The following is a 20,400-nucleotide window of genomic DNA, read 5'->3' on the forward strand; positions in this document are numbered from 1 at the left end:
AAAGGAAGAACAGTGGATGTTGTCTACATAGAATTTAGTATGGTATTTGATGAAGTACCTCAAGTCAGGCTGATGCAAAAAGTAGAGCCTCATGCGATCCGGGGGGTGAGCTGGCTAGATGGATACAAAACTGGTTTGGTCATAGAAGACAGAAAATAGTGGTGAAAGTGTTATTTTCAGAGTGGTGATCAGAACTAGTGGTGTTCCACAGGGATCATTGCTGGGAACTTTGTTGTTTGTAATATATACAAATGATCTGGAGGAAAATGTAGGTGGTCTGATTAGTAATTTTGTGGATGACACCAAAATTGGCAGAATTGCAGATAGTGAGGAGGCTTGTCAAAGGATACAGAGAGATAAGGATAGATCGCAGATTTGGCAGAGAAATGACAGATGGAGTTTAATCCAGACCAATGCAAGATAATGCATTTTTGAAGATCAAACTTAGTTGCGAATTATATAATAAATGGCAGAACCCTCAGGAGCATTGACCTTCAGAGGGATCTGGGCGTACAGGTTCACAGAGCCCTGAAAGTGGCAACTCATTAAGAAGATCATGAAGGCATGCTTGCCTTCATCAGTTGGAGCAATGAATAGAAAAGTTGGCAAGTTAAGTTGCAGCTGTGTAAATCTTTAGTTAGACCACATTTGGAATATTGCATGCGGTTCTAATTGCCACTCTACCAGAAGGTTGCGGATGCTTTGAAGAGGGTACAGAGAAGTTTTGCCAGGATGTTATCTGGTCTGGAGGGTTTTAGTTATGAGAAGAGGTTGGATAAACTCAGATTATTTTTGCTGAAAAGACAGAGGCTGAGGGGCAACCTGATAGAAGCCTGTAAAATTATGAAACGAACAGATAGGGTGGATAGTCAGAGGCTTTTTTTTCCCCAGGGTGGAAAGGCCAACTACAAGAAGACATTGATCCAAGGTGAGAGAGAGAAAGTTTAGGGGAAAAGTTTCACACAGAGGCTGGTGGATGTCTGGAACACACTGCCAGTGAAGGTGGTGGAAGCAGGCACATTAGCAATGTTTAAGGCACATCATGATAGACACATGATGGGGAGGTGAACTGAGGGATAGAAACCGCATATGGGCAAATAGTAGCAGGTCTAAATAAGAAAAAGGAATCAGTGCAGGCCTGGTGGGCGGAAGGGACTGTTCCTGCGCTGTATTATGTATGTACACTAACTGCTGTGTTCTTTGAATGCCAAAGTGTATTAAGCGGGAGGAAAATATTCTAATTTTAAACTGCAAAAATGCACAAAATAAATATATTTTCAAGCAGTCAGGATGTCATTATCATATGTGTTTGGTGCCATTTACCAAGTCTAAACTTCTAATTACAGGCAGCATTGAGAAAAAGGGAGAGACGAAGAGAGACTACATCTTTCCTCAGAAAACCTATTAAGTTGTACATGATTGTGCCATTCATCATCCCGATTTGAGCTAAATTTTAACTAATAATGTGTTTTGTTTTATAATCTGAGGCACAGCCAAAGGAATAAAGATTTGACATGTAAGCATTTTAAAATTGGAAAAGAGTGTATAATTCTTTTACCGTAATAACTTGTTGATGAACCAATCAAGTGACTTGTTGAAAGAAGTTTAATCTATTTTTCCTCAGCGATTGAAATTCTGATCTCCTAAAATTAGGTTTTGACTAATATTTCAAAAGTTACTCATTTCACTAACAATTACATTTCTCCATTAAGTTATGTGGGTAAAACTTTGACCTTTGTCTTTTTCTATCCTGGCAGAGCTCACACAATATTACAGATGTTGGAAATCTGGAACAAATACATACAGTTTGTAGAAATTAGCAAGTCTGGTAGTACCTATAGAGAGAGAAACAGAGTTAACATTTCATGTCTGGTACAGCTCTTCTTCAGAACTGAACGGTGTTGGAAAATGCTTTTTTATATATAATTTTGACAGAGGCAGAGGCCCACTGCAAAAGAGAAAGGGGTTAATGGTAGAGAAAGTGAAAAAGAGGTGTAAATTAAGGGTGTGAAAGAGAGAGTATGGGTCCTTGTGACTTAGAGCAAAGTAAACAAGGCAAGGCTGAAGTGGACAGGGGAGAGATTGTGGGAAAAAATAGGTAACAGGCTTAATGTGGTCAGTTTCTGAAGTTATGGAGTTCAATACTTAGACCTTAAAGTTGTAAGATGCCTAAGTGGAAAAAAAGATAGAGGTCCTTGAGGTTGAATTGTGCTTTGTTGGGGGTCAAGATTGTGGTGCTGGAAAAGCACAGCTGCTAAAACAGCATCCGAGGAGCAGGAGATTCGATGTTTCGGGCATAAGCCCTTCATTAGGATTCCCTGATGAAGGGCTTATGCCGGAAACGTCAATTCTCCTGCTCCTTGGATGCTGCCTGGCAGGCTGGGCTTTTCCAGCACCACACCCTCAACTCTGATATCCAGCATCTGTAGTCCTCACTTTCTCCTTGTACTTTGTTCAACATACAGCAGTCCTAGGACAGAAGGATATCACCTACCAGCAGATCTGCTGGTATTGTCTTCCCTGATACTGTATATGGCATGGTGGCTCAATGGTTAGTACTGCTGCCTCACAGCGCTAGGGACCCAGATTCGATTCCATCATCAGGCGACTGTCTGAGTGGGGTTTGCACATTCTCCCTGTGTCTGCATGGGTTTCCTCACAGAGCACCGGTTTCCTCCCACAGTCCAAAGATGTGTAGGTTAGGTGGACTGGCCATGCTAAATTGCCTAGCAGTGTCCAGGGAGGTGCAGGCTAGGTGGATTAGCCATGGAAAATGCATGGTTGCAAAGAAAGAGTCCAGGTTGGGTCAAGATGGGATGCTCTTCAGAGTGTCAGTGTGGACTCGATGAGCCAAATGGTCTGCTTTCACATGCAGGGATTCTGTGATTCTACTGACCCTACTGAAAGGTAAATCTGCATCATGCAGACCTACATGAAATAGTCCAGCACAAACTAAGCCACAATGGTAACCATCCCCATCAACTGATGAGAAGGTTTAAACCTGGCTGGATTTTCAAACCCTGTATTGGTCTCCAGCCTCACTTGTTCATCTCTCCTTGCAACAAGGTATATCTCTCTGATACTACGAACATCACTTCCTTGACCAGGTTTTATTTTCAACCGTGCTTTCCAAGTCTTCATTCAAAATTTTCTCTGCTTACACCTTCCCATTTTTACTTGCCTTTTCCCTTTCATCTTATTTACCTGCTGTCTTGAATCTTAGGTGCCGTTAATTTCTTTCATGTTTTGGTCTGTTTTCTGACTGTGACAGAATTGTAATAACATCTGGTGCTTTCCTTTTGCAGGTACTGCGTCAATCAATCCATTAACTTTACGGGAATGCATGTGGTCATGTGTATTCTCATGCGGGTGTGGGTATGTTTGCGTACATTTTTGTTGACATGTTTTTTTCCCTCATATCTGGAACATGTGTGAATTTCAAACGAGTGAATAATGCTCTTGGAAGAAAATATAGTTTCTTTCTCTTGGAAAATAATCAGAAGACAGTTTAGAAGTACCACATCAAAAGGACACCAGCCCCTCCACAGAACACCAGCCCTCCCACATTAGCAAGGGTCACTTGGCACATTTCAATGATCCTCAACTTCAATTATTCATCCTGAAATGCACAACATGAAATAAACCACAACACCAGACGAAGGCAATGGCTGACACATTGGCACAGACACAATCCAAAAATTACAAATAGGAATGGCATTTAAAATTAGCACCAAGTTGTTTTTATGGCTTCAAGAAAGACTGAGCTTGGTTTGAAAAAGACTATTTATCATCGGAAATATCTTCCTTCCCCCAATCAGGGACAGAGAGGTTAATTATAGAATCGACCATTACAATGCCAAAAAAGCAAGGGTTTGTCTGGTCTCATTGATTCAATTCAACAGTGAGTAGTCATACACCAATTAAGCATTACGGCAGCTTAATCATCAGGGATTGCTATTTGTAAGACATGAATTGACAACTGGAAAGCAAGCAGCCACTCTTGTCTACGGAGGACGGTGTTAAAATGTTAACATGCTACAATCCATCACTTTGCTAAACCTGCAAAACAGCCTTTCTATATATAAAAGCGGATAGATTGCAATCTTCCAAATTGCTTTTAAAAATGACGTAGCGATGTACGTAGAGGCCCATTTCGAACGAGCACATAATTTTTAGACTAAAAGATGTACATGCTCATATTGATCAGGAGACAGATGTTCATTGGTTTGCATGGAAGTTCAAAGTGTTACCTGCTAGAATGAGGTGAGACCTGAGCAGCAGCTTTGACAAGAATGGGCAGACACAGTGGAACTGTCTGCAGGGTGTGTCAGCAAGAAGCTACTTTATCAGGTTTGGAGCCACTGCAGGGAGGTGGCAAAAGTGATGTGCTTCTCGTGGACATTTCCCATTTCCCCAGCAGCCACTGGAGGTAGGATTAACATCTTGAGAGGCTCAGCCATCACAAAGGTTCCATCTGGTTAATGGGCCAGTCTTTTCTGTGTTTGATGCCTCTGATGAGGTGAGAGATGAAGCCTCATCTGCATGAGGGCCCTTTGTGAAGTGGCTAAGCGAGCTCCAGCAGCCTGAGCAAACTATTGGATGTGGACAAGGAGGGCTCATGGGAGTCAGCACCATTGAAAATTATAATACTGGCCACCATCCCCAGTTCTCCTTAAGATAATGTTGGGAGCTGCTTTCTTCAGTCACTGTAGTCCTATATCATCTGATGTAGGACTACAGTGACACAGTGCGGTTCGGGAGGGTGTTTCATGATTCTGATCCAGCAACAGTAAAGGAATGATGATATAGTTAAAAAGTGAAGGAGAGGTGTAACTTGAAAGGGAATATGCAGGTTTTGGTGCTTTTCAATGCATCTCCTGCCCTTGTCTTTATAAGGACATAGGTTACAGGTTGGGAAAGGGCTGTTGAAGGAGCCTGAGTGAGTTGCTGTGTTGCACCTTCTGGGTAATGCACACTACTGTCTCTATGCATGAGACATGCAGGGAGTGAAAGTTCAAGATGATACATCTGATGCCAACCATGCTGAATGCTTTGTCATGGATTGAGTGGTTGGAATTGCGCTTATGCAGGCACTTGGGGCCTATTCCATTACACTCCTGACTTGTGCATTCTATGTGGACTTGCTGCATGAATCCCAGTCTGCTCTTCTAGCCACAATATTTATATGACTAATCCAATTCAGTTTCTGATCAATGGTAAACCTCTAGGCTGCTGTTGATATTGCAAGGGATTCTATCAATACATGTGCTCACAAGACACTTTCACTACACCTGTTAACATCTCTTGTGTGACTTTGCAGTTCTTGCCAAATTGTGAAACCCCCAGGCTGAACAGAGACAGCAGCAGCAACAGTGAAATAGAGCAAACATGGGGGTGAACAGCGGCAGCAGGATAAATACCTGAGGAGAGGGGTCAGTCAGAGTGAACCGGGTGGGGGGGGTGAACAGCAGCAGGGTAAATACCTCAGGAGGGGGGTCAGTCAGACCGAACCTGGGGATGAGCAGTAGGATAAATACCTGAGGAGTGGGGTCAGTCAGAGCGAATGTTGAGTTGAATCTAGGAGGTGACATCACAACTCCAAATGTGACCTAACCTTGGCTGCTCCCCCAGGAAGTAAGTTTGCAGACTGAGTGAGTAGCATCTGGAGAGAGATAAAGCATTTACTTTTTGTAGTTGTAGTCTGCTGGGAATAGTGAGCAAGAGTGAGAGACCTGAGTTTGATGACAGGTGGGTAAGTGCGTAATCAATTCCTGGATTATTGTCTGTAGTTGATAAAGTTGGTTTAGTTCATGGGGTTCACAATGGCAGGATAACCCAGCCCAATGGAATGCTCCTTCTGCAATATATGGGAAATCAGGGACACTTCCGGTCTCCATGGTGACCACATATGCAGGAAATGTGTTCATTTGCCGGGAGCTGGGGATGGACATATTATGTAGTGGATTGCATGTTCAGCAAGCTGGTCCAACCACCAGGAGGGCTACTCAGAGTTGGGTGACCAGCAGGAAGGCAAATAAGTGTGGGCAGGCAATGCAGGAGTCCCCCGAGGCCTTTCCCCTCTCGAACATGTATATTATTCTGGATACTGTTGGGGAGGGTGGCCACTCAGGGGAAAGCAGCAGCAGCCAGATCAGTGGCACCGTGATTGAGATTTGTTGTACAGCATGGGAGGTGGTGGTATAGTGATTGGGGGCTGTATAGTCAGGAACACAGATATGCATTTCTTTGGCCGTAAGTGAGACTCCATGATAATGTCGGGTTCGAGGATGCCTTTGAGTAGGCACATGATAAGCTGAAGGAGGATGGTGAGCAGCCAGAAGTTGTGGTCCATATTGGCAGGAAGAGAGATTAGGTACTGCTCAGGGAGTTCAAGGTGTTCGGTAGAAAATTGCAAAGCAGAACCTCTAAGGTTGTAATATTGGGATTACTTCCTGTGCCACATGCTAGTGAGGCTAGGGAAAGAAAGATAGTACAGTTAAATACATAGCTAAAGAGCTGCCATCGGAGGGAGGGATGTGGGATTACTCAGGTCAGAGCAAAAGTTGGAGCTTCTGGGCAATATTCTATCTAAATTGTGAAATCACTCAACTGCTCTAAGATTCCGTACATGCCAACCAGTACTCTGACACGTTTGGAAGTCACTGCTGTGCTCAAATTTTGAAGAGGTCCAGGCACCAAGAAAAACAATTAAGGGAAGTGCTGGGTGTAGGGTGTGTAATTTGGAGGTAGTTAGTTGTGGATTTGTCCAGGCTTTAGACCAGCCTTCAATATATCTAAAGTTTCCTGGGTAACTATTCCAGTAAATACCATGGAACCATCTAAAGTATCTGACTCTTAATTTAGAGTTGGAGACATATGCAGAGAGCCCTAGAGACCCGGGGAATTGACTATTGGAAGTCTAAATTTCCAGGCAATTCCTGTAAGGTTCACTCATCGGAAATTCCACATGTTTATGGTATGCATCTTCATTTGTATGTTCAGTCCCCAATGACCTTGATACCAGAACATTTGGCCCATTTTTTATTGAATCATATTTAAATTGGTCAATAGGACCAGATACATGTATATGGATGGTTGCTATTGGTTTACTTGGCAGATGATGCATGTCATGATGATGGATTGTAACCCTGGAACACTTAGACATGTTGAACTTTTAATTCCAACATGTGTTTTTTCAAAAGACAGTGGCTATAGCCAAAGAAATGATTGTAAATATAAGTTCAGTAGCTATCTGGAGTGTGTGTCCCTGGAATGTCACACCTGATGAGGTATCAAGGAAACTCTAAATAGATGGACTTAAAAGAGGAAGAATGTATTACAAACTGAACCGTAAACTCCTGTAAGTACCTCAGCCTGTGAACATGGTTAAAAATAAGTTAGCAGCCTGAGTGAGAGACATATTTGTGATTTTCCCTTTCAAGAATACACAGGGCCAGGGTCTAAAAGTGAACTTCACCTCTAGTTTGTGTGTGTTAGGTGTCCTCATGTCCTAGTCTGTGCATTAAGCAAAGCCATTAAACACCCCTGCAACACAGGTAAAGAAAGTGATAACCATTCTGTCACACTGAACTCTGTCAGTCATCCACTAATGAAAAGAACTCGGATTTTTAAAAAAATTAAATCAACCTACAGAGCCAAAAATCTGAAAATTTTCCTGCAAAGGTGATGGAAACAGAGACTTTGCATATTTTATAAGGCAGAGATAGACAGATCCTTGTTAAGTAAAGAGAAAAAGATTATCAGGGTTAGGCAAGATTGTGGATTTCAGATTACAACCAAATTCAGCCATGATCATATTGAATGGCTAATAGGTTCAAGGGGTTGAATGGCCTACTCCAGTTCCTTGTTCGTATATTCACAGGTCTATGTGTATGTTAGACCAGAAGACATAGCAGCAGAAATTAGGCCATTCAGCCCATCAAGTCTGCTCTGCCATTCAATCATGGCTGGTAAGTTTCTAAACCCCATTCTCCCACTTTCTCCCTGAAACCCTTCAACCTCAAGAACCTATCATCAGTCTTAAATACACTCATTGACCCAGCCTCCACAGCAACGAACTAGATGAAGAAACTGAGGGCATTGCAGACAATACAAAGATAGGTAGATGGACAATAGCATTGAGGAGGTAGGGAGGCTGTAGTAGCAATAGATTTTGTATATTTACACTCTCTCACTGAAGAAGCTTCTCCGTATCTCAGTTCTAAAAGGTCCTCCCTTTAATCTAAGCCTGTGCCCTCGGGTTCTAGTTTTTCCTACCAATGGAAACATCTTCCCAACATCTACTCTGTCCAGGCCATTCAGTATTCTGTATGTTTCAATTAGAACTCCTCTCATCCTTCTAAACTCCAAGTATAAACCCAGAATCCTCTAACTTTCCTCATATGTAAGCTTTACATTCCTGGGACTATTCTCATGAGCCTCCTCTGAACATGCTCCAGTGCCAGAGCATCCTTCCTGAGATTTGGGGCCCAAAACTACACACACTACTCCAAATGTGGTCTGACCACAGCCTTGTAGAGCCTCAGAAGTACATGCCTGCTTTTATATTCAAGTCCTCTCAAAATAAATACCATGATTGCATTTGCCTTCCTAACTACTGACTCAACCTGCAAGCTTAAGTTGACCAAATGCTGGACTAGAACTCCCAAGTCTCTTTGCACTTCGGACTTTTGAATTTTGTTCCCATTTAAAAAACAGTCCACGCCTCTATGCTTCTGACCAAAGTGCATAACCTCATACTTTCCCATGTTGTATTCCATCTGCCACTTCACTGCTCATTCCCCCGACTGGGCCAAATACCTCTGCAGCCTCCCTACCTCCTCAATGCTATCTGTCCCTCAATCTATCTTTGTATCATCTTTAAACCTAGCCAGAACACCCTCAGTTCCTTCATCTAGATCATTAATGCATAAAGTGAAACGTTGTGTTCCCAACATGGAGCCTTGTGGAACACCACTTGTCACCAGCTGCCATCCTGAGAAGGACCCTTTTGTCCCCACGCTTTGCTTTCTGCCAGACAGTCTTCTATCCATGCTAGCACCTTGCCTCTGACACCATGGGCCTTTATCTTACTCAGGAGTCTCCTGCACAACGCCTTGTCAAAGGCCTTCTTGACGTCCATATACATAACATCCATTGGCTCTCCTTGGTCTAACCTGCTCGTTACTTCCTCAAAGAATTCTATCAGATTTATCAGGCACGAACCCCCCTTGATGAAACTGTGCTGACTTTGCCCTGTTTTACCATACACTTCCAAGTATTCAGAAATCTCATCTTTCACACTGGATTCCAGATCTTACCCACGACCAAGGTTAGGCCAATCAGTATGTAATTTTCTGTCTTTTGCCTTACTCCCATTTTAAACAGGGGTGTCACATTAGCGATTTTCCAGTCCACTGGAACCCTCCTTGATTCTAGCGATTTCTGAAAGATCACCATTAATGCCTCCGCTATCTCCCTTAGAACTCTGGGGATAGTCCATCTGGTCCAGATGATTCAGGCCATTTTTCCAGCACCTTCTCCTTGGTGCTGGCTCTGCCCCCTCACTGTCTTGAATTTTTGGGATATTACTCATGTCTTCCACCATGAAGACTGGCGTGAAGTAATTATTCAGTTCCTCAGCCATTTCCTTGTTCTCCACTACTATCTCTCTAATGTCATTTTCTAGTAGCCCAATGGCCACTCTTACAGTCTCTCTTTATATTACTGGCTAGCTTACACTCATATTTAATCTTCTCCTCTCTTATTTCTTTTTTTGTTCCCCTCTGTTAGTCTTTGTAAACTTCCCAATCCTCTGGTTTCCCACTGCCCTTCGCCATATTATATGCTTTCTCTTTTGCTTTTATGTTATTCCTGACTTCCCTAGTGTCAGCCATGGTTGCCACATCCTCCCTGAACCATGATTCTTTTTCCTCAGGATAAATCTCTGTTGTGTCTCCTGAATTACTCCCAGAAACTCCTGCCATTACTGTTCCACTGTCTCTCTTGCTAAGCTCCTTTCCCAGTCAATTCTACCCAGCTCCTCCCTCATGCCTTGGTTCATGTGCTTAATTCTGGCTTCATGCCATTCACAATGTTATGATCTGACTGCAACAATTCTTGACACAACCTTCATTCCTTATCCTTTAGTGGACCAACTCTTTCTCTAGGTTCTGGATCAGTGGTGCTGGAAGAGCACAGCAATTCAGGCAGCAAGGACTGATTAGGGATAGTCAACATGGCTTTGTGTGTGGGAAATAATGTCTCACAAACTTGATTGAGTTTTTTGAAGTAGTAACAAAGAGGATTGATGAGGGCAGAGCAGTAGATGTGATCTATATGGACTTCAGTAAGGCATTCGATAATGTTCCCCAGTGGAGACTGGTTAACAAGGTTAAATGTCATGGAATACAGGGATCACTAGTCATTTGCATACAGAACTGGCTCAAAGGTAGAAGACAGAGGGTAGTGATGGAGGGTTGTTTTTCAGACTGGAGGCCTGTGACCATTGGAGTGCCACAAGGATCGGTGCTGGGTCCACTTCTTTTCGTCATATATATAAATGATTTGGATGTGAGCATAAGAGGTATAGTTAGTAAATTTGCAGATGACACCAAACTTGGAGCTGTAGTCGACAGCGAAGAAGGTTACCTCAGATTACAATGGGATTTTGATCAGATGGGCCAATGGGCTGAGAAGTGGCAGATGGAGTTTAATTCAGATAAATGTGAGATGCTGTATTTTGGGAAAGCAAACCTTAGCAGGACTTATACACTTAATGGTAAGGTCCTAGGGAGTGTTGCTGAACAAAGAGACCTTGGAGTGCAGGTTCATAGCTTCTTGAAAGTGGAGTCGCAGCTAGATAGGATAGTGAAGAAGGTGTTTGGTGTGCTTTCCTTTATTGGTTAGAGAATTGAGTACAGGAGTTGGGAGGTCATGTTGCGGTTGTACAGGACATTGGTTCGGCCACTGTTGGAATATTGTGTGCAATTCTGGTCTCCTTCCTATCAGAAAGATGTTGTGAAACTTGCAAAGTTTCATAAAAGATTTACAAGGAAGTTGCCAAGGTTGGAGGATTCAAGCTATAGGGAGAGGTTGAACAGGCTGGGGCTGTTTTCCCTGGAGTCTCGGAGGCTGAGGGGTGACCTTATACAGGTTTATAAAATTATGAGGGGCACGGATATGATAAATAGACAAAGTCTTTTCCCTGGTGTGGGGAAAAGTGAGCCTGACCAGTGGGCATAGGTTTCGTGTGAGAGGGGAAAGATTTAAAAGAGACCTAAGGGGTAGCTTTTTCATGCAGAGGGTGGTACATGTATGGAATGAGCTGCCAGAGGAAGTGGTGGAGGTGAGTATAATTGCAACATTTAAAAGGCATTTGGATGGGTATATGAATAGGAAGGCAAGGAAGGGTTTGGAGGGATATGGGCTGGGTGCTGGCAGGTGGGACTAGATTGGGTTGTGATATCTGGTCGGCATGGATGAGTTGGACCAGAGCGTCTATTTCTATGCTGTACATCTCTATGACCCTATGACTCTATGTTGTCACCAGTACAAGAAGGCTAGGAGGGATATTCCAGGTAACTACAGACTAGTGAGCCTGATATCAGTGGTGGGAAAGTTGCTGGAGAAGGTACTGAGGGATAAAATGTATTTATATTTCGAAAACAACATAGGCAACATGGTTTTGTGTGGGGGAGATGGTGCCTTACCAACTTAATAGAGCTCTTTGAGGAAGTGACCAAGTTGATAGCTGAAGGAAAGGCTATAGATGTCATATACATGGACTTTAGTAAGGCATTTGGTAAGGTTCCCCATGGTAAACTAATGGAGAAAGTGAAGTCACATGTTGTGCATGGTGTTCTCGCTAGGTGGATAAAGAAACTGGTTGAGTAACAGGAAACAGAGAGTAGTAGTTGAAGGGAGTTTCTCAAAATGGAGAAAGGTGACCAGTGGTGTTCCACAGGGATCAGTGCTGGAGCCACGGTTGTTTGATATATACATAAATGATCTGGAAGAGGGCACTGCTGGTCTAATCAGTAAGTTTGCAGATGACATGAAGATCGGTGGAATAGCAGAAAGCATACTGGATTGTCAAAGAATATAGGAGAATATCGATAGACTGGAGAGTTGGGCAGAGAAGTGGCAAATGTGAGGTGATGCATTTTGGGAAGTCTAATTCTAGAGCGAACTATACTGTAAATGGAAGAGCCATGGGAAAGTTGATGAGCAGAGAGATCCGGATGTTCAGTCCATTGTACCCTGAAGGTGGCTGTACACGTGGATAGAGTGGTCAAGAAGGCATATGGTATGCCTGCCTTCATCAGACGGCATATTGAGTATAAGAGCTGGCAGGTCATGTTAAAATTGTACAAGACTTTGGTTTAGATTACTGTATACAGTTCTGGTCGCCGCATTACCAAAAGGATGTGGACGCTTTGGAGATGGTGCAGAGAAGGTTTACGAGGATGTTGCCGGGGATGGAGGGTGATAGCTATGAAAAGAGATTGAGTAGGTTAGGATTCTTTTCATTAGAAAAAAGGACATTGAGGGGGGGCCTACAGGGTAGATAGAGATAAGCTTTTTCCCAGGGTGAGTGATTCAATAACAAGAGGTCACGCGTTCAAGGTGAGAGATGAAAAATTTATGGGGGAATACATGTGGAAAGTACTTTACACAGAGGGTGGTAGGTGCCTGGAACGTGTTGCCAGCAGAGGTAGTAGAGGCAGGCAGTCGATTCATTTAAGGTGTGTCTGGACAGTCGGTGGGGAGCAGAGGGATACAGATGCTTAGGAATTGGGTGACAGGTCTAGACAGTGGATTTGGATCAGCTCAGGCTTGAAGGGCTGAAGGGCCTGTTCCTGGGCTGTAAGGTTTCTTTGTTCTTGTTCATTGGCACCTGATGAAATCTGTTACTGCCAAGTGTGACTAGCATACCAGCTCAATGTAACTTCTAGTCACATGTAGTTTTGTGCTTTATCGCACAATATCTTTGAAATGCTTTTAGCATTGGCTATGGATTTTGCCTTGTAGAACCTGACTTCAAGTTTCTCTTCCGCAAGGCTTCTGGGGTATTTAGCTCTTTCTGCTGCTGACTGTTTGCAATGAGTCTTTCACTCTCTTAAAGCTTTAACTGGCAATTTCTTCTAGGTTCACTGGAATTTGTTCTGTATGGTTAAAATGAGGTCTTGTCCGCACTCTTGCCTTCCATGTCCTAATGCCTTAGCTAAGTTAAAACTTCAAATCACTATCACTGTTGTCTGAGTTCGATGGCCTCTTGCTTCCATCTCCTTGGAGGTTGACATTTACATACATGCTTCATCTGGGGTAGTAAAGGTAAACTACCATACAGTCTAAAGAGAAGAAGCTGTTGTTTTAGAATGCCATTTATAGCACAGTAGCAATCAGATACAAGTTACATCAGTATGTGATGATGCTATGGCTTTAAGAGGTGTATTTTGTCCTGGTTGGTTTTAAGAGAGAGAGAGAGAGAGATTGATTGAGAGGTACTGCGCAGTCTGTGATAACATAAACAGCTTGTCAGGCTTTGGGTTCTTTTAACATATTAGAACAATAGACTCAACCTGGATGTGTGGGGCCAGCTCTCTCAGACCAGGATTTATTGTTTTCTTTTTAGCCTTTAGATTCAGCAGAACCTGCTGGAATTTTGAAGACATAGGAATTTTTTTTTTCCTCTCTCAGTTGTAGCCAAAAGCTGGAGCTTTTCATCCTACTGCAGGCATTGCATGTGAGAAAATCTGTTTTCTGAATTTTCCTTTTTGCCTTTGGGTGTGTTTATGGGATGTTACTATGTTGAAACAGTTAATTTGTAATTACTACTCTATCTATTATTCTGTTAACTTTTCCAATGGAGTTATTCTAAGTTCTTTCTTTTGTTGTATTTTAATGAGAGTGTTTGAATAAATTGTGTTTTGCTTAATGCTGACTTTTTTGACCAGTTGAACTGCATCTGAACACAGTACTTTAAAATAAGAAAGGTTAGAGTCTAGGCTACCTTCTTAGAATATTTGAGGAGGTCTGGTCTGGTCCATAATTAGTAAGATCAACGTTGTTGCTCAGACAGTTGGGAGATTGTGACTAGCAAGTCTGTTTCCTTTGTGATTCAAAGACCTTCAGCTTTTCCCCAGCCAGGTCCTTATCACACCATCAAATTGGGTGGAGCTGAATGCAGCCTTTCGCATTAACCCTGTAAGAACTATTACCTGAAATGACAATCAGAGTAAACACACAGGAATTTCAGCTTTTAAAATCAGCCTTATGCAAATCTAAGTTTAACATCAAGCATTCAATGAATTCAATAGTTGCATGTCAACTGGGACAACACATCCATCCTAGGACAAGCCAAACAAAGACACACATGAGAATTCCTAGAAGTATGGCATTCCAACCGGAACTCTATTAACAAATACATCGGCCTGGACCCCATTTGCCACCCCCTGAGAAAAGGAACAGGAAGTGACTTCATCACAGAAAATAACACTACAGGAAATGACATCACCAACCCAAAGAAACCCAAACATACAAATAGAAAGCAGGAGTTTTCAGCAACGCTTCGCCTGAGGCCCACTGAAGATGTTACCTAGTAGGGTGGCGAAACGTCTGGAAATGAACCTTCCAGCTCAGTGAGCAAACCTACGTCCAGTTGCAAAGAATGGAATGAGAGAATCAGATTTACCCAGGTCCCTGAGAAAGGCTATACCAAAATATTGAAAACTTCCTCCCAGGATGATGATGAATCAGAACCAGTCAAAATGTTATTTTAGTATTGGCCTCCAAGTCTTCTAATCTGGGCAGGAACCTAATTTCCAACTCAGAGAAGAATCAACATTGCCCACTTACCTTTGCTGCAGTTTTTCAGGTGAGCTTCCAGGCCAGGAGTCAGCACAAACGATTTCAGGAATCCTTCCAGCCAACACCGGAGTGGATCAGTGATGGAACCCTTTTTCAGCACTAAAAGCCAAATTCTGTGGTTTATAGGTTCTTAAGTTACTGTGGCAGCTGCTGAAAGAAGGTAAGTCTGTAAGGTAAAGTAAGGGATAGAGCATCAGAAAGATGAGCAATAAAGGTACCAGTTGGGTGCTGGTATAGTGTGCCAGGTGGATAAGGCATGCTGTGCCAGGTGAGTGGGCGTGTCAGAAGTCAGGCTGGGCATGAAGTATTGGTTGTGTTCGAAAGTCAGAAGTGGTTTTAGTGGTGATTTGGGTGTGGGGTTTCAGTTTTATAGTCTGCAGATAGAGAGAAAGAGAGAGCACGTTTTAATTTCTCAAACCTTTCCTGGGTACATATTCAGGTAAATCAGCCAGAACATTTCAAAGACTGTGACCTCATCTCAGACATTTCTGGTGGGTTCCAAGAAATAAAGTAAAAATTAAGACAGAGTTCATCTCAGATCAATTTCAGATTGGGGGAAGTTGATTAAGATGATGAATGATGGAATACCAGAAGCTGCTGAAGACTTCCACGCCGATGACCTCTCCCCTCCCCCACCCCGCAACACACACACACACACACACACACACACCGGGGCAATGTGAGACTGCCACTCCAGACTGGAATTCAAGACCGCTATACCACACACCAGGATGAGACCTTCACACTGGATGGCCGGAATACCCAGAAACCTCCACACTGATGAGACCTCCATGCCGAGATCAGAACACCAAACCTGGAAACAGTCATGCCAATCTAAGATCACCCCTCTGGGATAAGGCTGCCACAGCAGGAGGCCACTGCACCAGGCTGTAAGCCTCTTCTTTGCTGGGCCCAGGCCGGGTAGAAGACACCTCCTGTCAAGTTAAAAAAGGCAAGATAACAAATGGAAACATTACAGAGAGCATGTGGAAGCTTTAGAGAATGTGCAGAGGAGATTTACCAGGATGCTGCCTTGACTAGAGGACATGTCTTATGAAAAAAAATTGAGGGAGCTAAGGCTTTTCTAACTGGAGCGAAGAAGGATGAGAGGCGACTTGATAGAGGTGTACAAGATGATGAGAGGCAAAGATAGAGTGAGTAGTCAGAAACTTTTTCCCAGGGCAGGTATGGCTATCACAAAGGGGCATAATTTTAAGTGATTGCAGAAAGGTTTAGGGGAGATGTCAGAGGTCAGTTCTTTACACAGAGAGTGGTGGGTGCGTGGAATGCACTGCCAGTGGTGGTGGTAGAGTCAGATACATTAGGGACATTTAAGTGACTCATGGATAGACACATGGACAATAGTAAAATGAAGGGTATGTAGGTTAGTTTGATCTTAGAGTACGATAAAATGTGGGGACAACATCAAGGGCCAAAAGGCCTGCACTATTCTATGTTCTATGAAATATTTTTTAAAAAAAAGGAGAGAAAAAATTTGGACACAAGTAGATGATCTTTGCGCTGTTTTAACAGAGACAATAAGACCATAAGATATAGAAGTAGAATTGGACTATTCAGCCCATCGAGTCTGTTCCACCATTCAACAATGGCTGATGTGTTTCTCAGCCTCATTATCCTGTCTTCCCCCTGTTACACTTGATCTCCTAACCAATCAAGAACCTATTTATCTATGTCTTAATTTTTCAGCTTGGTTGGTTAAATCCACATGCTGTTGTTTGCCACGTTTGCACAGGCTCTTTATCCCCAGTAGACAGTGCTGCACTGAAATAGCTTTGAAATCACCCTGCATTACTGATTGATAGTCAGCGGAGAACGAGCAAAAGCCATAATAAGTGGTGAGTGCTGTTCATTTGCTGCTTTCTGCAAAACCCCAGCCAATCCCTTCACCGAGTCTCATTGTCAGGTTGCCTCTTATTTCAATCTAAACGCAAGTAGGGTCGCAGTTGAAATCAAGTTAGCTACAATGTCACTGCTCAAGTGGTCTCTATTGGGCAGAACTGATGCACTAATCGTTTGGAGCATAGTCCACAAGTGTAACAGTATGGAGCATGACTGTAGTAAGAATAAATACAAAGCCCCAGACGATTAATTGATAGAAGTGGGGGTAGCAAGGTGAGCCATCAGATAGAGAAAAATAAAACTTCATAAAAGCCAGAAGCATAAATCAAAATAAAGTAATTGCAACTTAGAAAATAAAATACAAAATATCAAGGAAAAAGCCCATTATATTATTTCCATAGCAACCGATGGAGAACTGGCACAGTGGTGGCTGTTTATTAATTAAAACCACTAAAATGTTAAGAGTACAGCCAGTTACAGCTAGTGCCTTCTGTAACTTAATTTTTAAGATGGTAACATCTGACTTTTGGAGGTTCATCTTGGGGGCAGGTGGAAGGATGCAATCAAAGGTTTATTGACAATGATTGCTGCTCAATATAAAATGGTCTTCGTGATGATGTTAATTCATTGCGTCTGTCAGAGTGATTGGTGGCATTTAAAATGTGCAGAGATACATGTGAGGAGGTGTAACCCAAATTCCCACTTTGCTCCAACACACTGTAGCAGAAACTGAAGAGCTTCTTGTTGCTATTGGTAACCGAAGCACAAAGCAGTTGCAATGCTCCTTCACCTAATTTCCTTTGATTTATATGTTCATTATCCGACTGTGGCATCCTGCACGATGAACATTCACAGAGATTCCACTCCCTGGAGCTCGCCTTGTGACTTGGTGGCTAACTCCGCTCCATAATGTGGCACCCACCCTCACAACTCAGGAAAATCCCAAGTCTGTCTTCTTTTTCTCTCTCTCCTCCTTTGTCTGGCTCATTCTCTAACTCTGTCAATTTCAATTTCATGCTCTCTCTTTTGTACATTCAATTTGTCTCTCTTTCTCTTTCTCTCTCCCCTTGCTCTCACTCTCTCTCTCAATGTCTCTCTCCCTTTCAATCTTGCTTTGTCACTGGGCTGGATATTATACACCCTAACCCCGAGCGTTGTGAAATTGAGGGTCCACATAAAACAGCTAAGATATTGAGATCTCCAAGTTACCATCATCCCATCCGTCCACATATATAAATGAAGGGCAAGTGAACTGTTAAAAGATTCAATTGGCCCCAATATTACCCTGCCATGCCATAACATGGTTGACGTGAGCAGACAGGTGAGAATGGGCAGTCTTATTTTTCCTAAGTTTTTAGAAGTGCAGAAAAGGGTGGGGTATATCTTGCTATCTTTTGGGAGTTTCCTTTGCACATTGGGGCACCAACCACTCCTCAGGAGATACTACCATGTTTGTCCCTCCTCCCTATGAATTTTAAGACTTTACCACCTTCAACCCCACCCTTCCCTGAGGTGACAAACCCTTCCTGCCCATTTGTACCTGCTTGCAGGATCTATAGCAGCCTTTTCATGGGACTGTTTGTGATCCTAGCAGCACTTACTATCTGTTCTGAAGAAGGCTCACTGGACTCGAAATATTAACTCTTTTCACTCTACAGATGCTGCCAGACCTGCTGAGTTTCTCCAGCAATCTCTGCTCGGGTTCTCCAGCATCTGCAGTTTCTTGTTTTACTATCCCAGCACTTCTGATACTTCTTCCTTCCTGGGGACCGAACCATCTGCCATTACCTGCAAATTTCTGCCTGGTGTCGTCTCTTTTGCTCATTTTGCAAGTGTCTCTGTTTAGTTTCACTATCTCAGTCTCATTCTCTTGCTGACTCATTTTTCTCCTCATCCCTCTTTTAACTTGACACTCTCACTCCGTCACTCTTTCTCACACTTTCTCACTCCTACATTCATTTTTATAGGCTGGAAATTTAGGGAACCTCCAAGTTTCCTCAGTACCACTGAGCTAGGCAAGGAGAGCAATTCAACCAGAGCATTGCTCCTGAATAACACTTCCTGCTGAAAGGTACATGGGCAGGGGCAGTGGGGTGGGCGGACCTTACTGTTACTGTGATGCTCCCCTACCCAACTGGCATGTTTGGAGAGTAACCAGCTGAGGGTTTCACAACTAGTGAAACAGTACCCATTACAGAATGTTACCCTAGAAAGGGCATCGAGATGGTATTTCCCTGAAAACCCAGTATGTTTCCCATCTGCTTTACATAGAATCTTCTCCAGAACAGTACTCAGCTGAGATGGAATGTGACCCTCCTCTGAAACACGTGCTGTTGAAGTCACTGTGCCTATCATTTGACATCAGAGACAAGTCAAGGTTTCCCTTTTCCCATCAGTCCAGTGCTCCATTGTCACAAATATGACCAGAACTTATATTTCACCTAAGATTGGAGGGTTGACAGTAACAGGCTTTTGTATTGGAAACATTTTAGCTGGAAACCACAGCGGGTCAGGCAGCATCTGCAGAGGGAGAGCAAGCTAGTATTTTGAGTCTAGATGACTCTTCATCAGAGCTATCACTGAATGAGTTAATGATTGGGAAGTAAGTTGCCAATCACAAATTTATTTTGGTACTATTATGCAACCAAATGGGTGAAAATCAATGGTGTTTTATTCAGATTGACTACAATCTGACTGCAATACAAGTGACTTGATTGAGATGACCATCCATTTAAAACCCGTATTTTTTTTTCAAACAAGCCTCAAGATCTAACTGTCTTTTGAACGGCCTGCAGTTCAGTCACCTTCTCCTTCATGACAAAAAGGAATCACAAGTGCCTAGTTGGAATATTTTCTACAGAAACTGTTTGTGGATACTTCAGCTCATTTTTGTACAGAACAAGATGCCTGTTATGTGTCGAAATGTCATGACTCATGGAGACGATCCATGTGGATGAACAGCTAGTCGGTAAACATCAGCATCACGGCTGAAATATTAGATGAATGGGAGTGTGTGAAAAACAGAGCAAAGTAGTGAACATGTATTCAGACGGAGTCCGTGCAGCTGAAACAAAAAAGATCTTCCTTTGTTTCTTTGACAGGCCACTATTTCTGTGAAACTTTACTGCCAGCAGAGGAAGGAGACAAGTTGATTATCTGTAATGGCTGAAGCATCAGGGGATCACGGAAGAGGAGGACAGCTAATTAATACCTGTGATGTGACGTGCTTTCTTTTAGCATTAGGGCATTTCTACTGCTTCTATTTATTTTAAACTTCAGCAACAACAGCTTGCATTTTTATGGCTTCAGTAATGTGATAAATATATCCCAAAGAGCTTGATCACTTGATCAAGCCATATCATAGGACATTAGGACCAAAGGTTAAGTGAAAAAGCTTGGTTTTACTATGCATTTGTGAAATAACTCCATGAAGGCTAGTATCCTGTCACCAAGTCATTCTTTATGTACATGTGCATGGTACATGACACTGACCCAGCTACTGGATTCTGGATCAGTGGTGCTGGAAGAGCACAGCAATTCAGGCAGCATCCGAGGACAGGCAAAATCGACGTTTCGGGCAAAAGCCCTTCATCAGGAATAAAGGCAGAGAGCCTGAAGCGTGGAGAGATAAGCTAGAGGAGGGTGGGAGAGAAGAGGAAAACTTCTTCA

The 20,400-nt window shown here is 42.9% G+C and overlaps 1 long non-coding RNA gene across 1 annotated transcript in view; it reads right to left on the reverse strand.

The window, feature by feature from the left end:
* Positions 1-14,059: 14,059 nt before the first annotated feature.
* The window catches only part of LOC122554799, a 27,763-nt gene continuing 21,422 nt past the window's right edge, over positions 14,060-20,400 (reverse strand). Inside the window, exons 2-3 of the long non-coding RNA XR_006313085.1 lie at positions 14,860-15,037; positions 14,060-14,222 (exon numbers count right to left, since the gene is read on the reverse strand). This is a non-coding gene — a long non-coding RNA (uncharacterized LOC122554799). The remainder of the gene's footprint in view (positions 14,223-14,859; positions 15,038-20,400) is intronic.

Source organism: Chiloscyllium plagiosum, chromosome 11, assembly GCF_004010195.1.
Source record: "Chiloscyllium plagiosum isolate BGI_BamShark_2017 chromosome 11, ASM401019v2, whole genome shotgun sequence".
Taxonomy (NCBI): Eukaryota; Metazoa; Chordata; class Chondrichthyes; order Orectolobiformes; family Hemiscylliidae; genus Chiloscyllium; species Chiloscyllium plagiosum.